This window comes from Primulina eburnea, chromosome 2, assembly GCF_022965805.1.
Source record: "Primulina eburnea isolate SZY01 chromosome 2, ASM2296580v1, whole genome shotgun sequence".
Lineage (NCBI taxonomy): Eukaryota > Viridiplantae > Streptophyta > Magnoliopsida > Lamiales > Gesneriaceae > Primulina > Primulina eburnea.
Genome location: NC_133102.1, coordinates 37,692,281 through 37,714,407, shown reverse-complemented (window position 1 = coordinate 37,714,407; position 22,127 = coordinate 37,692,281). Strand labels below are relative to the sequence as shown.

At 32.5% G+C, this 22,127-nt stretch overlaps 1 long non-coding RNA gene across 5 annotated transcripts; it reads right to left on the bottom strand.

Annotated features, from left to right (window-relative positions):
- Window positions 1-12,661: 12,661 nt before the first annotated feature.
- Window positions 12,662-17,347, bottom strand: LOC140823098 (uncharacterized). Of its 5 annotated transcripts, none has more exons than XR_012116143.1 (4): window positions 17,179-17,347; window positions 15,058-16,552; window positions 14,682-14,970; window positions 12,662-14,127 (listed from the first exon to the last, which is right to left on the bottom strand). It is a non-coding gene; the product is annotated as an uncharacterized lncRNA (long non-coding RNA). The 5 variants fall into 5 exon arrangements; XR_012116145.1 differs by having other exon boundaries at window positions 12,670-14,127; window positions 15,058-15,133; window positions 16,394-17,347; XR_012116142.1 differs by having other exon boundaries at window positions 12,673-14,127; window positions 15,058-17,347.
- Between the last annotated feature and the right edge of the window lie 4,780 nt (window positions 17,348-22,127).

Here is a 22,127-nt window from a genome sequence, read left to right as displayed (position 1 = left end):
CTTGAACTTTGACTTTCTCAACAGGAAGACAAAATTCGATAATTATGTGACCCTCAATGGATCAGGTATATAGCTAGATGTTGGTTCACATCTTCATGTAATTCAGAATAATATTTATTTTTATTCGGGCTTACCCTAACTAGCCACATTCTTTTTATCAACATCTTCATCAAGAATGGCAGATTTCATTTCTGACTGCAATCATCGGATCACGATAAAAGCGTTTAATAGCATACCACATGATCTCCTAGGTATCACTTATAGTGCCTGCAAAAATCTTAATTTATAGTTAGCGTAAAAGTATGATCCCTTCAACTTATATATCTCGATCGAATCATTGGTATATCGAGAGTTGCAGTGCATCATCATATGATCACCCATATATGTGAATGGTCATCTCCATATCCTTACAAATGAAACATGACGTTAACATCACAGATGCTAGTCTCGAATTCAAGTGAACTTTATCCTTATTTTTTGTAGCTGAATCGACTATAAACATGTTTACAATATATGGTACACTGCCTAATGAGTTTCATAATCTTATGTCGCGATGTAGATCTCGTGATACATATTATATATTTAAGAACTTTATCTATGTAACTTACATATGTATTAAGATAAAGCAAACGTCATAATTGAATAAAATCATTAAATGTTATTAAAATAAAACGTGTTTTACATTAGAGTCAATAATGCTCAAGCCACAAGTTGGTGCGTTAGGCACATACTTTAACAATATGTACCGAAAATTTCGGTATTGTATCGGTATAAAATTTTATTATACCGTAATTTTCGGTATGGTATACGATATATAATTTTCAGTACGATACACTACGATATATCACTTCTAGTCTTGTGAGTTATTATCGTTCTTGTCTAAATTTTCTAGGTAAAAATCTTTAAATTTGATAGATCTTCAATTTTGAATCAATCTTTAGTTGTTGTGTGATAAGTTAATATTTTGAAGATTAAGACCTCAATGGTGAAAATTGTTGTGTTTATACTTAAAATCATAGTACTCGACTCAATTCAAATATCGAATAGTAATCCAACTTAAATGATGTGGAATCTTTTTTTATTATTAATTTTGTTATGAAAAAGTAAAAATTTATGGTAAAAAGTAAAAATCTCAAACTCTCAAAATTTACCAAACTACACACTTTATAATATTTTTCTCTCTACTCAATTGTGATTTTCTTCACAAATGAGATATCTATTTATAGGAAATCTTTACAAATAATCCAAAAATAAAATTCATCATCACCTACATCATCACACACTAATTTTCAATATTTACAACTCTTATTTTCAACATTCAAATATTCAATACACACATTTTAAATTATTTTTCAACATTCCCCCTTGTGATGATGATCATGATACGATGATGTCTTCATTACGTGTTTTTGTACTGCCTCGTTAAAAACCTTACTAGGAAAAACCCATTGGGATAAAAACCATAGTAAGGGAAAAAGAGTGCAGTCACGTAAACTCCCCCTCATGTTGACACGAACAATTCTTTACAAATTTCGTAGATTGCGCATCCCAATATTATATATGTGCTTTCTGAATATTGACGTAGGAAGTGCCTTTGTGAAGAGATCTGATGAGTTTTCAATTGATTGAATGTGACTAACATCAATACATTTATTCTTCTCAAGCTCCTTGGTGAATGCGAAGAACTTAGGAGGAATATGTTTAGTTCTGTCGCTTTTTATGTATCCTTCTTTCATTTGAGCAACACATGCATCATTATCTTCATATAGTATCACAGGCTTCTCATCGAATGATAATCCGCATGAGATTTGGATATGTTGGGTCATTGATTTTAACCACACACATTCACGACTTGCTTCATGTAGTGCAATAATCTCGGCATGATTTGATGAAGTTGTTACGAGCGTTTGTTTCTGTGAACGCCAAGATATTGCAGTGCCTCCACGAGTAAATACATATCCAGTTTGGGAACGTGCCTTGTGTGGATCAGATAAGTATCCAGCATCAGCATAACCAATTATACTTGGGTTAGCATCTTTTGAATACAAAAGTCCCAAGTCTGTCGTTCCTCGTAGATAACGGAATATATGTTTAATTCCGTTCCAGTGTCTCTTTGTTGGATATGTGCTAAATCTTGCCAACAGATTCACGGCAAAAGATATATCAGGCCTTGTACAATTTGTAAGGTACATAAGGGCACCGATGACACTTAGATATGGTACTTCTGGACCAAGAATATCTTCATCATCTTCACATGGACGGAATGGATCTTTTTCTATGTTTAATGATCTAACAACCATTGGATTACTTAAAGGATTTGATTTATCCATATTAAAACGTTTAAGGATCTTTTCTGTGTAATTTGTCTGGTGAACAAACATTCCACATTCTTTTTGTTCAATTTGTAAATCCAGACAATACTTGGTTTTTCCAAGATCCTTCATTTCAAATTCTTCCTTCAAGTATGACACAACTTCTTGAATTTCCTTATTCGTTCCAATGATGTTTAAATCATCAACATATACATCAATAATTACGCATCCGGATGTTGTTTTTTTAATGAAAACACAAGGGCATATTGAATTATTTACATATCCCTTTTTCATCAAGTGATCACTTAGTCGATTATACCACATTCGACCTGATTGCTTTAACCCATATAATGATCTTTGTAATTTCACAAAATAACATTCCCTGGGTTTTGAACTTTGTGCTTCAGGCATCTTAAATCCTGCAGAGATTTTCATATATATATTACTATCAAGTAATCCATATAAGTAAGCTGTAACAACATCCATAAGACGCATTTCTAAATTTTCAGATACCGCCAAGCTAATCAAATACCGAAACGTAGTTGCATCCATCACAGGAGAATACATTTCTTCATAATCAATTACAGGCCTTTGAGAAAAACCTTGTGCAACAAGTCGAGCTTTATATCTTACTATTTCATTTTTCTCATTTCGCTTTCGAATAAAAACCCATTTGTATCCAACAGGTTTTACACCTTCAGGTGTAAGGACTATAGGTCCAAAAACATTACGTTTATTTAGCAAATCTAATTCAACCTGGATGGCATCTTTCAATTTTATCCAATCCTGCCGATTTTTACATTCACCAAAAGATTTTGGTTCATGATCTTCGTTATCATTTATGATGTCGATTGCCACATTATAAGAAAATATATCATCAATTTCATCTATATCTTTTCGGTTCCATATTTTTCCAGTATTAATGTAATTGATAGAGATTTCATGATTCTCGTAAATTTTTGGTTCTGACAAAACATTTTCATCATCATGTGTTTCTTCAGGAACACCATTCTCTATTTTGTGATCATCATGTGTTTCTTCAGAAACATCATTCTTTATTTTGTGATCATCTGTTTCTATATGAATTTTCTTTTTCGAGGATTTTTATCCTTGGAACCGACTGGCCTTCCACGCTTCAGGCGTTTAATGACATCATGAGTATCTTCCATTTGTTTATTTGGAATTTCAATTCGAGCAGGGGCATGTGCAGCATGTATATATAATTTAGTTACCCCTTTTGTGTCTACAAATGCAACTGGTATTTGATTTGCTATTCTTTGCAAGTGTACAATTTGTTGTACATCTTTTTCACATTGTTTGTTCTTGGATCCAGATGTAACAATGATGATACAAACCATGTAATTTCTTTTTCGGTATGTTTCTGTTCTCCCCCTAACATTGGGAAGATTTCCTCATTAAAATGACAATCAGCAAAACGTGCTGTGAACACGTCGCCTGTCTGAGGTTCAAGATATCGAATGATTGATGGACTATCATAACCGATATAAATTCCAACCTTTCTTTGAGGTCCCATTTTTTTTCGTTGCGGTGGTGCAATAGGCACATACACCATACATCCAAAAATTCTCAAATGAGAAATGTCTGGTTCTTTACCAAATGCAAGCTGCAATGGGGAGTATTTATGATATGCACTTGGTCTGATGCGAATTAATGAAGCAGCATGTAAAATTGCAAGTCCCCATATAGAAATAGGGAGCTTTGTTTTCATAATCATTGGTCTAGCAATCATTTGCAGACGTTTAATCAATGATTCAGTCAATCCATTCTGTGTATGTACATGAGCAACAAGATGCTCAACAATGATTCCCATAGACATACAATAATCATTGAAAGTCTGGGAAGTAAATTCACCAGCATTATCAAGTCTAATTTTCTTGATTGTATAATCGGGAAATTGATTCCTCAATTTTATTATTTGAGCAAATAATCTTGCAAATGCAACATTTCGAGTTGACAATAAACATACATGTGACCATCTGCTGGAGGCATCAATCAATACCATAAAGTATCTGAATGGTCCACATGGTGGATGGATTGGTCCACAAATATCACCCTGAATACGTTCAAGAAACATTGGTGATTCAGTTTGGATTTTGACTGGTGATGGTCTTATAATAAGTTTTCCAAGAGAACATGCTTTACATTGAAACTTATTATTCTGAAAGATCTTCTGGTCTTTCAGTGGATGATCATGTATATTTTCTATGATTCTTCGCATCATTGTTGAACCAGGATGTCTCAATCGGTCATGCCAATTTGTTAATATTGAAGAATTATCAACTATCATGTTTGATTTAATGGGACTTATATGTGTATAATGCAATCCAGTAGGGAGCATTGGTAGTTTTTCAATCACATATTTCTTTCCTGATTTATATGTGATAAGACATATATATTACTCATTCTCTTCATTCATTGTTTGAGTATCAAACCCATGGAAATATATATCATTAAAACTCAACAAATTTCTTTTCGATTGTGGTGAATATAAAGCATCATTAATCAAAAATTTTGTACCATTAGGTAAAAAAAATTGTGTTTTACCACATCCTTTAATCAAGTCTACAGGACCTGATATTGTATTCACCGTTGTTTTTGTTGGTTTTAGTTCCAAGAAATATCTTTTATCTCGGAGGATAGTGTGCGTTGTACCACTATCGAGTATGCAAACTTCAGCTTTGCTCATAGCATTTTCCATATTTGAACTTCAAAAAAATATGCTATGAAATAAAATTACTGACAATACATATATAAATATAACATATATCATAATTGTACAATAAAACATTATTATATGAAAAAAAAATTATGGTACATTTATATTCTACCACTATATTGTTCATTTTCAGAAAATCATTGAGAAAATCTGCAGCATCAAAATTGTTCATTTCTATCCCACCAACATGTTGATCATTTCCACAGAAATCATTCATAAAATCACCAGTATCAAAATGAGTTGAATCACTCAAACGGTCACTGCGTTCAGTGAAGTTGGTCTCCTTTTCTTTCCCCTTTAATGATTCTTTATAAAGTTTGCAAAGATTCTCAGGGGCTCGACAAATACGGGACCAATGTCCTGGAGTACCACATCTGAAACAAGAACTTTCATATCTTTTTGAGTGATTCTCATTAACACTTGTATTCTCATGATGCCTTTTCGGTGGATGGTTTGAGACGCTCTTTTGAGATGAGTTATAAAAATAACTATCTCTATTGTTTTCAAAACCACGGCCTCGACCACGACCACGGCCAATTCCACGTCCACGTCCACGTCCACGTCCACGACCTCGACCTCGACCAAAATCTTGTCTTTGAATTTGATTTTGGTTTCGATGTTTAAATTCATTTTTACTTACAGCATTTACTTCTGGAAATGTTGTTGATCCAGTGGGTCGGGACTGATGATTTCTCATTAATAGCTCGTTGTTTTTTTCCGCCACAAGAAGACAGGCGATGAGTTCAGAATATCTCGCGAATCCACGTACTCTATATTGTTGTTGTAGAGTAATATTTGATGCATGAAACGTGGAAAATGTTTTTTCAAGCATCTCAGATTCTGTGACCTCATGTCCACAAAATTTTAATTGCGAGATTATTCTATACATCGCCGAATTGTAATCACTGACTTTTTTAAAGTCTTGGAATCTCAATGTATTTCATTCATCCCGGGCGGTCGGAAGTATAACTTCTCTTATATGTTCGAATCTTTCTTTTAATCCCTTCCACAAAGCCATGGGATTTTTTTCAGTCAGATATTCACATTTCAATCCATCGTCGAGATGTCGACGCAAAAATATCATGGCTCTTGCCTTTTCTTGTGACGTGCATATGCCATTTTCTTTAATGGTCTCACTTAGACCCAATGACTCAAGATGCATTTCTACATCTAGAGTCCATGGCATATAATTCTTTCCCGTGATGTCGAGCGCAACAAATTCGAGCTTTGTTAAATTTGACATAGTGGTACTAAAAAAATTACGATGCATTTTATTAGTTAATAAATATTGCAATACAAAGTAACGGATAAACAACAAGTACAAGTATTTGTAAAAATAAAGAAAACGCACGAGGAGGATATTCTCCGATAAATACAAGACTCGTGAGTATGATAACCAAAATAATTAAAAATATCCTTGAGAAAGCCATCTTCTTTTTTCTTCGAAAAATTTGATAATAAATAATTTTTAGAGAAGAAGAGAAAGTTGGAGTGATTGAATGTGTTTGTGAGATCATATTTATAGGGCAAAAACTAGCCGTTTTTTTACTATTTATGACCGTTGGTGTACAAAAAAATAAAGGTATGTATTTCTATAATTTTATGGTAATAATATGATGTATATAATATTAGACATGTTTAAATAATTATGTATATCATATCACATTATTATAATGAAGTGTCATAATTTATTTTATTTAAAAATCTTGTAGGCTTTTATACTTGTCGTACCCCTTACCGGGAGTGTGGGATGTCGTCTTAACATCCTCCCAGGATTTATAACAAGTTTTTGAAAAATTTATTTTTATTATTTCTAATAATAACATTATATTATATATTAAATAAATAACAGTAAAATAAATATTATTACTTTTGTTACATTTTTCTTCTGTTTGGAGCTTGGAAAAGTATGTAGGACTTTTAGAGCTTCGTGCTGATAACGTGTTGTGAAAAAATAAAAATTTATGGTAAAAAGTAAAAATCTCAAACTCTCAAAATTTACCAAACTACACTTTATAATATTTTTCTCTTTACTCAGTTATGATTTTCTTCACAAATGAGAGATCTATTTATAGAAAATCTTTACAAATAATCCAAAAATAAAATTCATCATCACCTACATCATCACACACTAATTTTCAATATTTACAACTCTTATTTTCAACATTCAAATATTCAACATTCAAATATTCAATACACACATTTTAAATTATTTTTCAAAAAATTTGACAATGGGAAATTTTGTTTTTTTCACTCAGACAATGGGAAACTTTTGAGAATCCCCAAATCATCATCATATTATAAAGCAAGCAAGATACACCAAGTCACTAACTTTGGTGTCTTAAATCTGCATTTACTATTGTGTAAAGACATTTTATAAGATGATTATTATAATAATTAGATATGACATTCAATGATTATGAATAAATAATAATTTGTTTAGTTTAATAGATTAAAATTGTGATCATAATTGTGATTAAATAAAAAGTTGCAATTTTTTTCCCTTTAACTATGATAGAAGGGAAGAATGATTTATTAGTAGTTTTTTTCATTTTCTTTCTTTAATATATATATATATATATATATATATATATATATATATATATATAAACATATTAAAAATAAAAACCCAGATAGACAATAAAAAAATTATTTTACCTCTGTAAATAAAAATTATATGTTACTAAAATATAGATATACTTGTGATGTGCCAAATTCATTAGTTTTTATTAATACATAAAAATTATATGTTAAATTGCATCTGTCACCCCTATGAAATTGTTAAGATATCGTGAAAAAAAAATGATCTACTACTCCAAAATGTTTTCAAACATCGAACACACATATTTCCGTGTTTTTAAATTTTGAACACGCATACCCTTGTTTGTTTGTGTTTTCAAGAATATGTGAGTTCAAGATTTGAAAACTCGGAGACTTAATACTCATTAAGAAAAGTGTGTAAGTAACCAAAATTATATATTTGATGAGTTATAAGCTCAATCTAATTATTTAGTCCACTTCGCCTACAAAAATAAAAGTCTGCTAGACACTTCTTCATGATCCAAAGTACACTATCTCATTTTTCTATCTAATCCTCTACAACTTTTAGATAATATTGGTGAATTGTTTATTGATTTCAGCATCTACACAACATAAACCTATTTATGAGTCATTTGTCTACAATTATCTAGACCCGTTTTCGAGTCAGACACATCGTCTTATTTCGATATACGTAATCCGATCAATTATATTTTTTTGTTACATCACATGAACCTGTTTACGAGCCCGTTGTCTACTACTATCTAGACTAGTTTACAAGTTAGACAACACATCGTCATACTTCGATCTACCTAATCCTATCGATTATATATTTTGATTACATCAATGCTAATATTAAATCTACCTAATCCTATCAATTATATATTTTGGCTACATCAATAACTAATATTAAGCAAATTACTCACGAATATGGATTCAAAGATTTACTTTAACACAAGTCAATTATTAAATTCGAACCAAACAAAATTATTCAAATTTAAAATATTTTAGCCTTCAGATAGTTTATGAAAAAAGGACAATAATATGTAGATACTGATAATTTACGTGGGCCAATAAGAGAAACCCTCGTGGTCATAGAATATTCACATAATATCTTTGCAATAATGACGTGAAGTAAATGAATTTGTTAGTATGATTTATTTTCATTAAAAAATAGAATAAGGTGACATGTTTCTTATTATGCCCTCTGCTTAATTACAAGTGTATGGACTGTAACTAATTAATTAATATATGTAATTCATGTATCTAATTGAGGAAATTTTGATTTTTTTTTTGTGTGTGTTTATTTATCTGTTATTTTCGTTATTTATGTTGTTGAATTTCAGTATTTATCTTTTACATTTCGATTTTTAAATTTTATCCATTTTTTATTGATCGTATTGATGTGATACTTAATATGTTAGATCATTTATCATCAATTCCCTATTTTTTGATGTTATTACAATAAAAATACTAATTAGAGATCAACAAATCGATCGATAATGGGTCTTTATTTCTTAATAGAGACCGATTAGCGATCGTTCTCAATATAAAAAAACTAGTTCACTAATTATAAAAAATGTCACAAATTAGAGAATGGCATATAGTTTCTCTAATCCGTCTCCAATTTGTGACGACGGTAAAAACTCAATTACAAGAAATATATTTTGAATATAAAACATAAAAAAGAAAGGTTAAAGACAGAATGTTTTCGTCTCGATATCTAATCAGATACCATATCATAAATTAGGTCTCTAACTAGCGACTGAAGTTCAAAATTGGTCGGACAAAGTAAAATATATAGTTAATAGGAATGAATAAACGGTAAGACGAAATTTAATAACATCGATCTCGAATTGAAGACATTTTTTTTTATCGAGTCTTACAAACTAGTGTTTCCCTTGTAACAGTCTATGAAAAGATTCATACCCAGACTAGTCCTACCCATGCTACTGAAAAAAATTTGGGCCCTTATATATTATGCTTTTAAGTTGACCTACTGATCCATACATCTATTTTTACCCTTTTCGCTGAATTTCAACCAAAGTTTCAAAAAAATCTCTTCATTTACTCAAGTTTATAAGAGTAGGTCTTTTGTGAGACGGTCTCACGAATCTTTATCTGTGAAACGGGTCAATCCTACCGATATTCACAATAAAAAGTAATATTCGTAGAATAAAAAGTAATATTTTTTCATGGAGGACCCAAATAAGAGATCTGTTTCACAAAATACGAACTGTGAGACCGTCACACACAAGTTTTTGTCAGTTTATAAATATACAAATAATTTTATAAATTTTAATTTATTCAATATAGATTTTACTAATTTTGTTTGTACTAAAAACTTATTGGATCAACCATGTTACCTTGAATCTAAAAAAAATTAATTTTTAAATGAAACAAATTTCTCTTCATATACTTAAATAAAGTAGTTCGAATTACTTCAAAAATCAAAATGATACAAAGCAAAACAAAAATTGTACCGAACAATGGACTTTGTGAAAGCCCACATGTTTGCAAGTGGGCCTCTAGATGCATTTATTCTCTATTCACATGGACCCAGCCAACTTCTTCAACTTTGCCACCGATATCCAATTCTTAAAAAAAAAAAAATCTTTATTTGGGAATATAGGAAACCAAAAATTGAAATTTTGAGTAGTCATGACTCGGATTTCCAATAGAACTTTTAGAAAATTTAAGAAGAGACTGACCCCGTGCAATTTTTTTCATAAAAAAACTTGAATCTTATATGATATTTTTACAAATAAAAGTTTCTTCATTCCCAATTCCATCACTGGGTTCTAAAAAAATATTCGCAGGTTCAATTCTTGTTTATCAACATGTATACACGTACGCTTGTCCGTTCGAAAACATAATAATAGGGATGTAAACGAGCCGAAACGAGTCGAATAATATCAGGCTCGAACTAGCCTCATTTAAGTTGGATATATGCTCCAGTTCGATTCGATCTTTTATCATGAGGTTCGAGCTCGGCTCGTTTTAAAATTATTAAGCTCGCTAATAGCTCGTTTATTATGTTTAACGAGTTTGGCTCGAACTCAGCTCGTTAAGCGAGATCGTTTTCAAGCTCGTTAAACAAGATCGTTTTTTCGAGATTGTTAAACAACCTCGTTTTTTAGCTCGTCGATTATTCTTCGTCAAGAGGTCAATTAAGATATGAAAATTTAAGGTGATAGACTTATCGTTTTATAGTCTTTAATCACTTTTTTTACGCTCAAATTTCGATGTGCAGCAATGCTAGTTATTATTGTACATTCAAGACCCAAAAAACTAGTCGAGTTTGACACAAATGAGCTGATATCGCCAGTCGAATATCCTTAATCTCGAGCTCGACTCGATAAAATTGTCGAGCTCGGCTCAATAAGCTTAACAAACAATCTCGAACAAGCTTTTTATCGAGTAGCTGGAAAGCAGTTTACATCTCTACTTAAAAGAACAGATTACCATATTGTATAAAAATAAAGAGAAATTGCAATTTTGATCTTGTATGTTTTTGTTTTGTTTTGTTTTGTTTTTGTTTTTTGTAATATTGGTTTTATATGTTATCGAATTTCAATCTTTGTCCCAAGATTTCAATTTTTGACAATTTTCATTGTTTATTACAATAATTGTCTCTGTTATGAAAGCGTCGAACCGTCACACTTAGACTAATATACGATCTAAAATTTGAATTGTATGGTTACCACCAACTATAAATTCAGTAGATCAAATGTTATGATTTCAATTTTCATTAAATGCCAAAAATATAATTATTGGCAGGAGATTGTTCAGGTACAATAATTTCCTCTACGAGGAGTGTGATTAAATTGCGACATTTAGACCATTGCACAACCATGAACTATAAATGTCGGTAAAACAACAAACGCCCGGTCTTATATTAGTCTTTTTCATCATAAATGCTTATATGACACTATACATGTAAATGCTACATCAACACCTCATTAGTGTCATATCGGAAAAAAATACTAGAATTGCACAAAAAGTAAACAAATAAAGATATCAGACTAAAACCGAAATTTTATAATATAGAAGATCGAAATTACGATCAGACAAATATATAAAATCAGAAAATGGTTTATTTGGAAATAATAATTTGAAAAATGGTGAGCCAAATATTCAAATTGAAGATATAAATCTCTCGTCCAAAAATATAAATATCATAATGCTTTATGGATGAGTGATTTTTCAGTTAATCATAGCAAGAATCCAAAAGGCAAAGTGGGTTGGGCAAGTCATAGATCACATATAATTTGTGCCACTATTTTATCTCATCGTTTTTTTTAGTGAAACAACATGTCTATTATATTGTATTTAAACTTATTATAAAATACCCAAATTACTAAAATTTATATTACACATGTCACAAATTAAATATAAAATACCCAAATTACTAAAATTTATATTACACATGTCACAAAAAATAAAATTAATATGCTTATACAAGTAAATCGACTAGCTTTTGTCAAATAAATGAGAAAATATAATTTTTTTTTATTTTTTTCTGATATAAAATTTTCATTTCTTGAAAAAAAAAATTGGAGATAAAAATGACAAAATTAGTTCAGCCAAATACCTAATAACATTTTCCAATCTTAATTGATTTTCAACTATGGTTGACTGGTCAACCATCGAGTTTTTAATGCACATGAACAGTCAAATGATTCCCTACAAAATTAATGTTAAAAAGGAATAAATAATAGTTAGATTTATAATTGCATCACGCGGTGGAACTTCAATTTCAATGACCTAATTAATACGCACACATTAGTATAGTGTTTTTCATAATTTTTATCGATATAGATTTGTTTTTTTCTTTCTTTCAAAATAATCAAATCTAATTCTCTGGATCATCTCAACTAATGAAAACATAAAATTAAAATAATTAACTTTAATTAGATTTATTACAATAAGAATCAAACCTTCTTTTTTTTTCCGACCTTCTAAATGTAAAAATAACAAACGAAATTCAATGAAATCGGTTTAAACAGGAATCGAAATTGTTTAAAACAAGATTCGGAACCATACCCAATATTGTATTTGATCAGAATCAGAACTGTCGATTTCAGAACTGTGTTCAGACCTATCTACAACAATCCATTCTACTACACTAGTTATACAACCACCATTTGGTCATAAAATCAGACGATGAAAGATGCATAATATGAAGATGATAAATCAATATATCTAGATAAGATAATCATTCGACAATAATTCTCTGTAGAACTTGAGCTCAACATTAAACAAAACAATGACGAATAATTAATCAATGCCTTACCAACCACACCAAAAAGTTCTACATCTAATATCTATCAATGCAAGTATTGTAGAAGCAATCTCAAGTACATAGACCATGATAGAATAAAAGAATCAATTGTGTGGTAATACACATGGATGAAGCAACAACAAAATGGTTGGGTCCTATAAAAAAACAAGATCCAGCATGGAATTTCTATGCATATAATAAAGCTGCCTAATCACGCACATGTGATGTTGTAACCCAACAGTCGCCATGTTTCCAATTCGCAAATCCGTTTCACATCGACTGGCCCAAAAATTTAGACCAATGAAATAATAATAATAATTATTATTTTTAAAAAATAATAGACAAAGAACAATGGAACATATTTTGAAGGTGTTACAAACCCGAGACAATATTTTTTTAGACGAATCATACATAAATTTTAAATTTTTTTTTTTTTTGCTCGAATTTGAATCATCATCCTCCAACTCTGTCCACCCCCAACTACTATAAATTGCCCCCACCACCTCTTCAATCAATCTCACGACCCCCCTTTGTGTCTAGAATCACATATCACTCATACAAGAAAACACAAACTTTCTCTCAAGAACCATAGCTCCAGCTAATACATGGAGTATTACATGGATGAGGCATCCAAGGTGAATAGAGCTGACAAGAAGAACAGCGATCTCCATTTCTACAGCAAGTCATCTCTATCAAGGAGTGTTTCTCAAAGGAATTTTTCCCAGAAGAATTCTTCCGGTCTCTCAAGAAGTTCATCACATAAGATCCCTTCAACTAAGTCCAGTACTCATACCACAAATTCATCACAAAGGTATTCTGAATTCACCCGTATGGCCAAGGAACAGAAGTCGAAATTTTATATTGTAAAGCGGTGCATCAGTATGCTTGTTAGCTGGAAAAAGCACGAGGATTCTTGAGTAGAAGTAAACAAATTACCGTAGCTCCTCAAATTGAAGATGTTCTTCGCCTTCATCGTGATAGAGATGGATCTTGGGTTTATAGTAATCTGAAGAAGTTTCCTTCCATCCCTGATGAGAGAAGTGATGAGGAAAAGAGTGCAGTGTTACACAAAACATGTCATATGCGATAAACATTGCAAAATGTTCTCCAATTCTCTCAACATTTCTCTTGAATGAATTACTATATTATTTATGTATGTATGCATCTTCATATTTTTCTGTTTTCTTCAGTGGATTTTGATCCATACACAAATGATTGGATTGTTTCAGTCATAATATCATCATACTTCATCTGGTCTGTATGAGATAACAGATTCAGTAACTTGACCCCTTGAAGAAATTCAACATCATCGTCCAAGATCAAGGCTTTAAAAGCATTGACAAGATCAAATACTAGATTGAAATTTAAGAATTTTACCGCATAAATAATTCATTTGTTCACTTTCAATGTGTAAAAGTAATGCCATATAGAAAGGCAGTTCGTGCAGCTGTTTTAGAGAAGCAAGTTTGCAAATTTGTATCTCATTCCAAAGACCAAAACCTTGTAGGGATAGGAATGAATTCATGTCGAGATTATATATTGATACACCCAGAAAATAATAATTGTATTTTTGCTAAGTTTCACAGGATATAATTTTCAGAGAGAAACAAAACACAAAATTTATGGTCTATCCAATCATGCCAACTGGTAGGTAGATAGTAAAAACGGTCACAACAGAGCGGGCAGTTCCATTAGAACATCGACTACAACTGGGGCTGGGCATTTCTTAGTAAGATTCATGTGAAATTTACTACTGACAACCAAAAATACAGCAAGAAATATTTCAAAAGTTGAGGAATCTATGGTACACCTGAAAGCATAGTCACAAGCATGCTTCTGGACATAACCACTGAATTCCAGTGATCGAGTCTCATCTGTATAAACGGAAAGATTTGCATGGTTTTTTCTGCTTTTTTTCCCTTTTTTTTTAACTGGCATGCTAGATAACTAAGCGTGGCAATTCAAGATTATCTCACGTGAACAAATATCAAAATCCGAGAATTCAAGCACTAGAGCTGTTGCACAGAAATTGCAATAAGCTTCCTCTGCTTTTCATCCCACTTCAAGGGAACAATATCGAGTATGATGGTTCCATTTTTCTTCAATAACAAAAGCTAATGAATAGTGTCTTTGTCCCATTAACAATATCAATTAAAATGAAAACACAATGCCTCAAAACTACTCACATGTAAAGGGCCAAACTTCGAGGTCAGCATTTGAAGTGACACTATCTTCAGTCCTGATCGCAAGCTATGATAAAATCTGAATTTTTTTCTTCACATCGATCCAGAAAATATGCAACAACAAAAAAACAACGCAAGAACAGGAAGATGCTTAGTCACGTAAAAGTGAAGATTAGGAAAAGCAAGATTTGCTTTCTCTGGAAGATGACACGAGCATGTTAAATGCTTTGATTTCTTTTGGGAGGGTGGTTGACTGTGGATGTGGGCTGTGAATAATGTTTCTGTAGCAATAACTGTATTCATGCGGTTTACTGGAATTTGGTATGCCAAACTAAGACTGCTCATTCTGCATTCATATATCTGGTTGATGCTTGCTCATCCAGTAAAAGGTAGAACTGCACATGAGAGGAGCTACATATTTCTTCAGCATCATTTTTTTCCATCAATTCTGAGTCAAAAGCTTGAGAAATCACCTCTATAACTTAATCAATTTCCTACAACAACATACCTCACAGGCCAAAATAGTTTTGTTTCAAAGCATCATAGAAGCAAATCGCAGCATGAATTGTCAGATGTTTAGAAAAATTTTACCATGATATACTTGAACATAGTTTCAAAGTATGCAGAAAACCTTTGTATATAGAAATACAGACATTCCTCCAAAATCTTTACAAAAGTAGATTCTTGCAGAACACCTTTAGGAAGAAATGCAAAGCTAATAATTACTTTGGATGTGAAAAATTAAACGTTTTGATTTTTTCATTTACATGGATGCACAAATTCAGTAATTTGATGCGTCAAATTTCGCTTAAAAAAATAGGTGGTTATTGTCTTGTTACTATCGGATGAACAGGAGACACAATTTCTCAGAAATTTGGTGTGCTACCGTGTTTCATATTCCAGCACAACATAAAAACTATAACCTAACTAAGATTCACAATATTTTTTCCAATCAGAAGGAATATTTGGAAGCAAGGGATTAGAGGCTTTCTGAGTATCATACATCTAGATTCGTGATTAAAAGGAACATATACTTAAATGACAACCAAGAATTTCGGAACTAATAAGCAGACTTTTGCTCTAGATAGTTCCATTACTTATGGAAGATCACTTCAATTACGATTTCAGGTCTAAATGCTTCGTCAAAGTTTAAAGCCAGGGCCCAATGTTCTAATGAAACACACTATGTCGCGAGTCCTGATAGTGATAAAGTAATGGCCATGCACAGACAATATTTATTGGAAGCATATATTTAATACAGATACAGACTGATAATAACAATAAAACTGAGGAATCACACAGAAACTAATTTATGTTGGGGAAGAGGGTATAAACTTACCAAGAAACTTGGAGTTTGTCACGTTCGGAAGAGATGCATCCAGTGGGACTATGCTTTGTGAGCCTGGTATTCTACTCAAGGTGAGGCTCCAAGGAGTAGTTTCTTTCGAGCAGATTACAACAGGTAAAGGAGATAGCCACTCTAAAATGTTCATGCATCCTGGTACAATATACCAAATCATTTAGTTCCAAATGCATCTAGGCAATCGACGCTAATATCCTTGAAGCATCGTTTTAAATCCACAAACAACAAGCCGTTCAGAAAGGGACAGCGGTGCAAACGTTTAAAACCAAATAAGCAATCCCAGAACCAGAATTCTGATCGCAAGGGAGGCAAAACTAAACAGTATCAGACTATATTTTAGCGGGAGTAACTCCAAATGCTTGCTCAGTTGTAAAAAAAAATCCATATGGAAATGGTGCTGAGTCAAAGCTTAATGCTGATTGGTTCGATTTCGTTAAGGTACTGCATGAGTCAGAATATCACGCGTCACCTCTCACCATCTCAATCATTTCATCAAACAACTTGAAGGCCTTGCAGGTTATGCCTTCATCATTTCAAACACTCACAATACATATCTAGTAGACCACGATAGAAGGATAATTACGCATTATGGGTTCTACCCATTAACCATTTGCTCTTCATAATGCTCAAACACATATTTTTTTGTTCTAACTTGCAGAACACATTGATCAAAACACTGCGAGTATAAACTATGTGCCGAAAATTTTCCGAATTCCAACGCAGCAGTCAACAAATTTAACAAATTCTGAACTAAAACTCACATGGAACAAAAAACCATAATATAGTAGCCATTTCCAAGCTCCCAATCTCCCACATGCTCGGTTTGTCCCCGGCATATAAAAAATAAATGCAGCTAAAATATAATCGATTGCTCCAAATTCATCTAATACATGAAAAAAGAGTCAACGTTTGCTTGTAAGACATCTATATGTCTGTATAACTGAGTTGTCGCAACAACTAATATATTAAATAAAAATTATTTATTAGTATTAATATATTCATTTATAACAAATTTAAAATTAATGAGATATTAAAAATATATATTTTTTATTTAAATATCTACTAAGATTATAGAATTTCACATTAAAATATAAAAGTACTTTTATGATTTCAGTAGAAAAAAAAAATTTATTTGAGAAACTTGAATCTACAATCACATAAAAAATAATTACACATTAAATAATCAGATTAGTATTTACAATTTTTTGTATATCATTAAATAAAATATTATCAATAAAAATTAAAATAACTATTTGAAAAGAAAGAAAATATATTAAATTTTGCTATAATATATTTTTAAAGGAAAAAATCATTAACAAATATTACAATAATAATGTGTTATGATGTTAAAAAATAAGCAAAAACTTGTGTGAGACGGCTTCACGTGTCGTATTTGTGAGACGAGTCTCTTATTTGGGTCACCTATGAAAAAGTACTAATTTTTATTGTGAATATAGATAGGGTTGACCCGTCTCGCAGATTATGATCCATGAGACGGTCTCACATGAGACCCACTCTAAAAAATATTAGAAATCAATAATTTAATTAAATTATTTGTCAACATATTGCCGAAAGATAACTCAATGTATAAATTTTTTTTACCTAAAATAAATTCTATAATTTTTTATTAGCAATTCCACTCAACTAACATATCATACAATGGTAAAAAAATTCAATTTGGTGACAGAATATTGTTATTCTTATTTGAATGTTATCTTAAATGATATCAACATTTTTTATATAATAAATTTTAAATATAAATATGTTCATTGCATAATATCAATAAATTAATTAATCAATCAAAATCTCATATTTGCTGATTATAATAATTAATTATACAAACACAAAAACTACTATGAGATATTGTCTCATCTGTCAATTTTGTAAGCTGATCTCTGAATTGACTGACTCATAAAAAAATATTACTTTTTATATCAAAAATATTATTTTTCATTATAAATATAGATTGAGTAGACTCGTCTCGCGAATTTCTCACGGATATAAATTCGCGAGACTTCGTGAGACTGTCTCACAAGAGACATATGAAATAACATTCATACATCACAGAGTGAAATACTACTATATGTAAAAATTGAGATTTTGAATAAAATACTAAATTCCCCCCAAAATGACTATTCTGAAAATGAAAGAATATCATGAATTTCAAAATATGTATACTATTTAATTCTACATATTTTTTATTGATATATATTTTTTGTATAAATAATTTGCTCTAATTTCTGTATCACATTAAGACATTCAATTTTCAATAAGAATAACAGAAAAAAAGTTTTAATGTTCAGTGTCATCTGTGAAATAAATCATTCAAAAATTTATCGGAGTTTAAAATCTAATTGGTTTGTGTTACAATTTACATGCATATGGAAACAACAGAGATTTCAATTTAAAATGTATCTCCCATGATGAAGAGGTTAATAATATTTTCATACATTTTTTTCCTGATTATAAGGATATTATTTAGATTTTTTTTAAATTTTATGGGGTTTGCGCATTCATTGAACAATCAAGTGTCTTTCCATGGAAAGAATGAAACATCCTGTCAAATAAAGTCATATCTTTGCAATAAATTAATGTCACCGTGGAAGAAAATCACACGAAGTATGAAGACAAAAACAGTTACAAAAGTAGTTTTATCGTTAAAAATATATGCGATATTTTTTATGATATACTTAATTTTCTGTTATTTATTCAGTTTTTACAGTACCTCACACTAAGTATTCAATTTATATTTCAGTCTAATTTTGCACTATCATTAGTTGACTGATTTATATTGATAAAAAAGATTTCAGGATCAGTTCAATCAAAGAACTGATTCATATCCAAAAGTTTGCAAAAAGCCGGAGTGTTTATTCACCCTTTTCTGAACACTCCGAGTGAATAAACCCTCAAATCGTTAATTGTGACTTTGTTCAGCTGTAGGTCGATGTATCCATCTACGTATAACCATGGTACCAGTCAGTGAGGACATCAGCGACACTCTCACCCGTCAACTAAGCATTGGTCTTACATATTGTCACATCCTTTCGATGAAAATACGATCTTCGGGCTTTCTTTGGAGCCTTTTCTCGTAAACGGGCTCCCTCTAGGGACTTCTCCCATAAACGGGCTTCCTATGGGGTCTTTTCCCTCACGATATCCCCAATCATATCCTTTTATGTTACAACCAAATCATCTCCTTCAACATTTCATTATTTTCATCAGTTATAAAAATTCATGCATATATATATCATTTTTCTTTTAAACCAAGTATTCGACATGTCTTTTAGTATTAACGTTTCATCATAAAATTCCATAAACATTTAAAATGAACCTTTTAACATTCATTATAGCATTTAGGGCACTGCCAAGACGTCTAACATTTTTCAGGTGTAAAATGACCGTTTTGCCCATGAAATCTTAACTTTTTCAATTTATCCTTAGACCTTAGAAAGACAATTCGAATCCATCCAAAATTAATATAACACCTTAAAATACACCCGTAAATATTTCTTATACGTAAACTTACGTTCCTCGACTAATTTCCCAGTTCTTTTTAATAGCTTAATCATATGTCTCGGTTTTACCCCGAATCGACTTGAAACTTAACCAAACTTTATCAAACTTGAACCATAGCTTATTAACACCTAACCATACCTTATACAACCCAAATTGATCCAATTAAAGCCTTTGCACAAGATTAGAACAGCCGCTGAAAATCTGCACTATTTCATTTGAACCGTAGCTTGATCAGCCGATATGTCCCTCGACTCCAGCCCTTAACCACCATGTTCAGACCCTAACCAGCCATCCTAGGACCTAGACTGAACCTTAGGACACTCCTGGACCAGCCTCTACAGCCCTTACACGACCTGCCCTCCAACCCGTGCCCTTCAAGCCCTACACGACCCCAAACGACTTGCAGTCTTCCACCTCCCCTTCCAACCCTTTCACAGCCCGTCTAGGACCATGACTAGACCACTCTAGGACCCTTGAACACAACCTAAACATGAGCCAACAGTTGTGCCCACCTAGAACCCAAGTTCGAAACCCTAGGACTCTAGAAACCCAATTTTCGTGCATCATGTTACACTATCTTGTCCAACCCTTAAAAATGTACCTAAGGACCCTTAAACATGTGGAAAAACGAGCTTTCTAGTAACCCTACCATATTAGCCCTTTTGTGCATCGCAAGAAAGATTTTTAAAAGATGAAAACTCTAGTTTTGTTCATGTAGCCACTGTACCGGACGGCGGGGATATGAGCGACACTCTCACCCGTAAACTGAACCTTGGCCTATCATACCATCATATCATGTCAATGGAAATACGATCGTCGGGCTCCCTCTGGGACCTTCTCCCGTAAACGGGCTCTCTCTGAGGCCTTTTCTCTCACGACATCTCCAATCATATCATCGTGTCATCGTGGTAGTCACAACTAAATCACTTTCTTCAAAATGTGTCATCATATTCATCACTTAATAAAAACATACATAAACGTAACTTTTTCCTTAAAACCAAACATGCACTGTAATTATCATAATTTCATAAAAATCATACACGTGATGCATAAACATTTAAAACATGATAAAATGTGCTCAGGGCACTGCCAAGACCAAAATCTCATCTCGGATGCAAAATGACCATTTTGCCATGGAAACTCAAAAATTCTCGATTTAACCCTGGACCTCTAAAATTGACCCGAAGCTTACCAAACTCCTTAAAATGTCCCAAAACATTTTAAAAGCATTCATAGACGTAAACTCGAGCCAAATTCTCAACTTAACCGATTCGTTTTTAAACTCGGATCGAGGTCCCGGTTTTAACCCGAATCGACTCAAAATTTACCCAAATCTTCTCCAACTTTTACCATATCTTAAAAACCCTTAATAAGTCCTAAAACAATGTCATTAGGCCCCCAAAACCACGGCTGAAATTTACAGAACTTGACAAAACTCTCGGTCCTATCCTAATTCACCACCTCATGCACACTTTTCTTCCAAAAACTCACGCCTCAAGCTAAACCCATCGTACCAGCCATGAACCAGCCTACTGTGGACCTAGACCAGACCCCAAGGAACGCCCTTGAACCAAGCCACCCGCCCCATGCATGTGGCTAACTCCTAGGAACCGAGAACACGACAACAGCTCCCTACCAAAACTACCCTTCCCAACTTGGCTCGATCGTTTGATCCATCGACACCAGCATGGTTCAAGCCATTCTAGACCCCATCTCAAAATCACCAGGGTTTGGTCCAGGGCTGGAGAAGCCCCTCGCATAGCTGGTGTAGCAGAAGAGCATGGATCGAACACACACAAACCACACACTCGATCAGCACTCGCCAACTACAACAATACCCGATCAGCTGTGCACACTAGCACTCAAAAATTATCAACCATGATCTGAACAGCCATATACCATCACACTACAGCAGCCCCTTGCAACAAAAACCAGAAAACGTGAGCACAAATAAAAAGGTAGCATGAACATGTGAAAACCGAACCCATGTCATGTATAGGGCTGGATCGAAAACTTTAGCATGCATAAGCACATCCAACAGTATAAAAAACATGTGTGATGAGAAAATAATGGATAAATTGCGTGCCTGATAAGTATACTAGGAAAACCGATCGAGGAACCAAAAACCGAGGAGATGAGCTCTTTGCTTGGAAGGAAAAATGGAGTCACCGCCACTAAGCAGCACGAAATCACG